The following is a 7,529-nucleotide window of genomic DNA, read 5'->3' on the forward strand; positions in this document are numbered from 1 at the left end:
TTTCCACTCCTAGACGTGAAGGGAATTACAAAAATAATCCAAATAAACAGAATTTCACAAGTAAAAGTGAATTCTAGGAAATGGCGCCCAGGTGCTGAAAAGGGTGCTAGGAATCCAGTGAGGCTGACCACGAGGCATCAATACTCACCATGAATCGTGGTTAAAGGTTCACTTTTCCTTTTCTTCCTTTGGGACAGCATGCACTGGAGGGTTTCAGTTTATTCTCTCTGCTGACATAGCCCTTCAGCAAGGTTTTAATACTGTCTTGGAAACAGACTCAAGGTACCATCTGTAAATTCCCTCATGTATCAAGGGCTTTTGAGAAGTTGAGGTAGAGAGAAACTGCAGACTGAATCTCCCATTTTTCGTCATTTTTCAGAACACAATCTGGACTCTTCCCTCTTTTGGTGGCAAAACACATGGCAGATATACATCATGATCCTACTGCTCTGCAAAATCATATGGAAAGGTTAGAAGGAACAGGAGTTGAGTAAGGAAAGATACAGGCAGATAGGCATTTCATGAGGATGCAAGGAGAGAAGATGAAGATATAGGAAATTTAAAAGGTTGAAAAAAATTAAAACATTTTTTCAGACTAAAGTGTTTAATCTGCTTAAGATAACATAACCTAATGCTAAAGAGCTAACAGTTATTTTAATTACACCTGTTTTCTCTTCAGAATTCCCCAGACACCTATAGATTTCTTCCAGTATTACTCTGACACCATTATCCACTGTCTTCTATCTCACTGTGACACTTGGCTCTGTCTGTGTGTGAAGTTTTTCTAAGTCAGTTAATTAAATATTACCATAATCAAACATTTCCATCAGTTAGAGCATTCACATCATGAAGAAGATAAGAGAACTTAAGAAGACTGACTTCTTTGTTTTTAAATGCCAGAACACTGTGATATTTTCCTGGTTTGTAATGATCTCACTTGCATTTTTTAAGTTACCAGTTAGTACTGTAAGAATAGCTAAAAGAGGAATCAAGAACAAAAGAAAAATTGTAATCACCCACAAAATGTAAATGCTTACAAAGAGTGCTGGTGTTTTGAACACCAGAAATGCAACTCAGGTCTCTCCATACATAAATGGAGAACTATAAAGGATACAAAGAATTTTCACAAATTATTCTGGAAGATGATCAAAACTGCTTGAACAACTTCCATGCAAGGAGAGAATAAATTAGCAAGATTTCTTTATTCCGGAGTAAAGATGACAATGCTTAGTGAATGAATTTCAGTAAGTGGTGTGCAGAAGGGAGGGAGAGAGGAAACAGGAATTCTCCATTTCTTATACAGACCTAGAGGGCAAATAAAGAAGTTGCCCCGTAACAGCAGTAGAACAGTTTTTTAGAACATAAATTCAGTTCATTCTCATGGAATGTCACTGTTGTCAAAATTACAAATCAATTAGAAAAAAAAACCAATAAGGCTCAGAGTAAACCTTATTGCTCTCTACAGCTTCCTGGAAAGAGGTTGTAGCTAGGTGGAGGATCAGTCTCTTCTGGCAGAGAACAAAGGATAGGACTAGGGAAGCACCATGGCTGTGTGTATGGACTGGGGAGCAAGAGGCTGGAGAGCAGCTGTGGGAAGAGTCCTGGGGGTCCTGGTCCATGGCCAGCTGGATCCGAGTCAGCAGTGCCCTGGCAGCCAGGAGGGACATCCCTGTCCTGGGGGGCACCAGGCCCAGCAGCGCTGGTCAAGTCAGGGGGGGATTGCCCCGCTCTGCTCTGCACTGGGGCGGCCTCACCTCCAGTGCTGGGGGCAGTTTTGGGTGCCACAAGATAAAATAGATACTAAACTATTACAGATGGGCCACAAGGATAATGAAGGGTGTGGAGGAGCCGTATGAGGAGCAGTTGAGGGCACTTGGTCTGTTCAGCTGGATAGAGGAGACTGAGACCTCACTGAGCTCTTCAACATCCTCCCAAGGGGCAGCACAGGGACAGCTCCTAATTCTCTTTTCATGGAAATTTATGGGTGACATTACATCTTAAGGTTTTAAAGGTTTCTAGTTTGAATGGTAAGTTAATGCTAATGCTATAGTAAGTGTTTTATACTGAATCTGGTGTTGGATTTACTCTCCTGCCAAAGTTCCTTGATTTTCCTTGTTATTTTTGCCAGTAAACTTTTGCATGATTTTTACCTCTCAAGAATATCTGGTTGGTATTTTTCCTTGGCATCTACCCAGAGCAAAAGAACCTTGGTTTAGCCCATACATTAAGTGTCTGGGTATGACAGTGGCCATGGTTGTACTTAGTCAAAGGTTGGACTCGATGATCTTGGAGGTCTTTTCCAACCTTGATGATGCTATGATTCCGTGCTCCCTAGAACACAGATTCATCATGAGGTTTACCTGTCAGTTGCATGTCAAGACTTCAGTTTGGAGTCAGGTATGATCCATTACAACTTAAAACCTCTCTTTTATAGACTTTCCTAGTTAGAGCATCTTAATTCTCCAAAGTGCAGCAGCACAGAGGTATGGGATAGACAGGAGAGGTGGGTGTAATAATTGTGTCAGTCGAGGGTGGTTCCAGTGTGAACTCAGCAGGGCTCACATGAAGCCCTCTGTGCCCAGATGTTTGCACTGTGCCTGGGAAGGATGGCCAAGATCCCCAAATTGACTCTTCATTTTTCTCTCTGTTCCTGAAATAAAGACTCTACCTTGCTCCTGTCCTTTATTAGGTAATTTAGCTTCATGTACTTTGGGGCTGTGTTTCTGAAGTGCTGCTCCAGTTCAGTCATAGTTTTAAATGTCTATTGACTCATGTAAGGTATTATGCTGAAGGTGTAGACTCTATAGGAATAAAGAGGAAAAGACTGAGTTTTGCCAGAAGATGTGACTACTTCAAGCATGATATGGTGGGTACGAAGATGTTGGAAATGGGATGGAGTCCTCCTGATAGTTGCAGCCATTGTTTGGAAAAGCAGGTTGTCTACTCATGATGGAAATGGTGTCAAGGAGCTTGGGCAGGTGGTACCCAAAGTGGTGCAGGAGGCAAAGAAAAATATCACCCAATTCAATTTGCTATTCAGAATTCAAAATTATATTCTTCTTGAACCAAAGATACCCTTTGCAAGTCATTTTGCTTCCTTTATGTAATGGCACAACACTAAGTTTAATACATGGTGGGTGCAATAACTCCATGGATGAAAACAGAACAAGTTTTTCTTGAAGGACGGAGTCTGTTAAAGCTCAGAGCTTTGTCTTTCAGTGTAGAACTAGGTCAGTTATTCTTGTGATCACTATGGGGGAAATTTATTTGTTGGCAATGAAAACTAAAATATACATGTGAATATTATGTATTTTTAATTCGTCATGATTGGAATACAGCTCTGGACAAACAGGAATGCTTTCCCTGACAAAATATAGACTTGAAAATAATTCATGGACTTATACAATAAACTTGTAAAAAAGCAGCTAATAGAAGTAACTGTTAAAATAATAAAATACAGAAGTATTTTGTACAGGCAACAGTTATTAGATCCAAGAAAAGAAACATAAATATACTTGTGCCTCATCTACTTTTAAAATACCCAAGCCTGCTGGCAACTTTTGCTCCATGGAACTTCTGTCATTTGCAACAGCTGTTGAGTAAAGACAGAAAGATGGCGAGTGGGGTGAAGAAGAGATATTTTGGGATCTCCATACAAATAGCTTGAGTCAACAGTGGAGATAGTTTGGAAATACTTGACATGAATCATAATTGTATATTTCAGTCTGTCAATAACAAGGAATAAGTCAACAAGCTCAACTCACTCATTTGAAATCAAGAACACTTCACTGAACTGAACAGCAGTCACCCTTCCCCTGACAACTTCTCAAATGGGAAAATTATTGCCCATTCCTAATGAAAGGAGGAGAGAGGAAAAGAAATTGAATTTGTACTTGCTATAAAGAAAAGCATTCTATCTGGCTCATGATGTGCTTGATTCGCAGCATTTCCAAAGCTTTTAAGAAACTCACATGCTTTTGTGGTGCCTTTTGCAAAATGCAAAGGAAAAAAAGAGGTAATTCCAATGTTATTTTCAAGTTCCTAACTTCAGACGCATGATATTGCATTGTTCTGAGCAGTACAGCATTTCATGGCACTGCCAGCTCCTAGAAAACAAAGTAAATGGCTGTGTTACTTCTGCTGTAGAGCATGTTATCTAAATAAGATCTTAGGCAAATAAACTCTAGGGTCCTGTCTGCATGTTTATGGAGTGTAGCACCAAATCTGACAAGTCCCATCATTATTAGATCATCATTATTGGAAGTATGAATATGGACCCATGTTTATTTCTGAACTGTTTGAAAAGTAATTAAAGAAGTAAAATAAAAGCTAGTTGTAGTTTAAAAGTTATCTTTGTACTGACATCCTTGTCAAAATGTACACTTGGCTGTTAGTCATGTCCCAGAATAAATATCTGACTAAAACCTGTCAATCAATGTCTCTCTTGTTTAATTTTGTCACATCAACACCATTTGGGTAATTTACAATGTTCCCAGTGATTTTATTTTTACTCAATATTATTCTATTTTCCATTAGTCTCTGCTCTTGTAGAACACGCAGCAGAGCTGTAAACTAATTTACACACAGGAATAGATATGTCTGTAATTATGCTTGAGAAGGCAAATCACTGCAATGCCTGCTTCTGTTTCCATATTCGTTGTAAAGAGAGAAAATACAGAGGAGAATATAGAGCTCTATAGTACCAATAAAATGTAATTTAGGTGCTTGTTTCCTGCGGGAAAGGAGTAACTTGGGGTGTGAACCCACAGTTCTGTTCATGCTAGAACAATCTCATTTTTGTGGTCTGCCATTACCTTCCTTGCTCTTCTGCTACATCACTTCACCCAAAACTTGCCAGATAGAGGGCCTAAAATATTTATATAAATTTCTCAAGCTGGGAAACACTGAGCTTGTCCTAATTAATTTTAAAATTTGTATTTGCTACTTTTGGAGAGAGATACTGAGAGTTGTTTGTTTTCCTTTAAGCCCTATAAACAACAAGCTGCTTTATTAGGGATATGGAGTACCAGGATCCCTCATGAACATCAGCTGGGCCTGGGGTGCTCAGCCCTTCTGCTCAGCAGCTATAATTATCCCAAAGAATTAGCCAATTTCCTGGCAAATAATTCCTCATACATCACTATCTCTTTCTGCTTTGTTTATTCATACTCAGTGATTTTCCTCCATTTCTGTGTTTTCCACTGCAGCTACTCTTTAGGAACTGTCATGCTGTTTTATGTTAGTCTTTCTTGACACAGATGACAAAGTTGGTTAGACTATATTTTATCGAACTACAAGTTTTTTAGGAGAAATACCTACCCATAAAGTTTCTTTTTCCCAGTGCCTGAGGACATGTGAACCTCATGCTCTGAATCAAATGTTGACTGCTAACACGGGATGTAAAGAGAGCCTGAAAGAGTTAAGCAGAAAAGGGTTTCTCGCCCACCTTTTTATTTGACATACTTGAACTATTTAATTTTTTTAATTTTCCAAAACTCATGGCTTGCATTGGGTACATCCACTGCTAGTGGAAAATTAGCATTTCATTAACAGTTTTGAACAGCCTCTTCTGTGCCTTCATATAAAACCATCATACAGTTTTAGAAATTGCTGTGCACTTGTTCAAAGCTGTTATTAGATGTCAGAAAATACAGACAAAAAGAAGACAACAAATGATTTGAATAACTCTTTGGTGAATATAAACAGTGTATCTGAGCTGAAGAGCTTTGCCTTGCAGTGGTTGGTCAAATCTCAGGCTCAGAGAAAGTCATTCCTATTTTGCCTCTTCAGAATATTTGTAGTTCAGCAGTAAGTTGTAGTAGCCCATAGCTTAAGATAAGTCAAATAGCAGTGAGGCTCGTACAATATATTGGGTGTTTTTCTCTGTGTGACTGAAATGCTGAAATGCCCTACTTATTGTGTATCAAACTGATGCTTCATATTTCTGTCTGAAATGGCTTAGTGCAAACAACATATAACAGTAAAATATATGGATTTCATACAACTATCCAATATAATGAGGTGTGTGAAGTCACTAAAATTGCAAACAACTTCCCTGAAGTGGTGTAGAATGAACCCTCCTTGTGACAAAGTTGTATTAAAATAGTGTCTTTGACTGTGGACTTCTGCAGAATCATTCTGAAGGTTGATGAGTGACATGAAAACCCAATGGGTAGTGGGGAGAAGGGGGAGATTCATGGGAGAAGTACTGACTATGATGGTGGGTTGGCTTCAGGTGTTTGAGAATTTCTGGAAATCAAAGTAAGACAAGGTGCTGAAAGCTTTCTGCTTTTGAAGAAGGAACGTGAAGCTGAAATGAGGACCAGCAGGGTTAAGAGTTGCCAGAAGATTGCTGCATCTTAGAGACACAGTAAGTTAACAGAAAAAAAAAACTGTCAAAGGAAAGCCCTGTCTTGTATGGATAAAGTTCACAGGAAAAAAGATGTTTATATGCCCTTCTCATTTTTGTCCTTTCTTGTCTAATGCCTGAGAGTTTCTCCTGTAAGAGTCAAATAATACAACTTGTTTTCGCTAAGTGAAAAAGAATTTTAGTCACCTTTGAGGAAGAAGTCATAGAAAGTGTTCTGGGAAGATTCCCCACAATAATTTAGTTTAGGTCCCATTACAATAATGGTGAAAAGTAACAGTCTCTGTATAGTCACTGTTGGATTTGCAATCTAATTTTATCTGTGACCTAATTCATATGCTACGTGATGGTATTTTATTCAAATACACAGTTTTCTGGGTGACTGTAAGCAGTGTCAGTCACAGCCCCGTATCAAATCTAAAAAATTGTCAATCTTGTACTACATGCTTCACTATTTATATATGCAACCATCTTGGAGATGGTGCAGAGTGTCCATCATGTCTGTAAATGCCTGGTGGTCTGTATCAAACTGAAGGGAAATCATGCCTTTTGAAGTGGCAGTGGCTGTGCAAATCATATGAGATTTCATGCCCTTCCAAAAAGTTCTGTAGAAGTTGTGATTCTGTATCCTGCTTTATTTCCTGGTTTAAACTATTCTTTGGTCACCTGGAGAATTATTTCTGTATTCTTGGCCAGGAAGGCCGGAGATTATCCTTTGCAATCTGTCACCTCATTAAATTCCTTTTTGGCAGAAACATTATTCCCCAGAAACATGATCTTGCTGAGGCTTAGTCCTAGGATATTGTAGGGTTAGCTGTATTGCCTCCTCCTTAACAACATACTCCTGAGCACAGTAAGAAGTAAATAATGCAGCAGCCCTCAGAGAGGCCATATAGTTCCTGACACTTATTGAGAGAGAATTCAAATGAAGTATCCGTAAGTTATGTTTTTCCCAGCTTAAAAACTTCAGATGTGAAGACAGAGTTGCTTTCAGAGTTGTTACTTTGTGATCTTGGTGTCCTGTGTTTGAGTATTTTGTATGAATTATGCCTACATATTTTCTAGCATCAATATGGAAATGGTGTTTTGCACAGACTGATGTCTCCTCCTGCTCCTCTCATTATTCAGCTAGTTACTTCACATCCCTGTTCACCTCTGAATG

The sequence above is a fragment of the Corvus brachyrhynchos genome, unplaced genomic scaffold (genome assembly GCF_000691975.1).
Source record: "Corvus brachyrhynchos isolate BGI_N302 unplaced genomic scaffold, ASM69197v1 scaffold466, whole genome shotgun sequence".
Taxonomy (NCBI): domain Eukaryota; kingdom Metazoa; phylum Chordata; class Aves; order Passeriformes; family Corvidae; genus Corvus; species Corvus brachyrhynchos.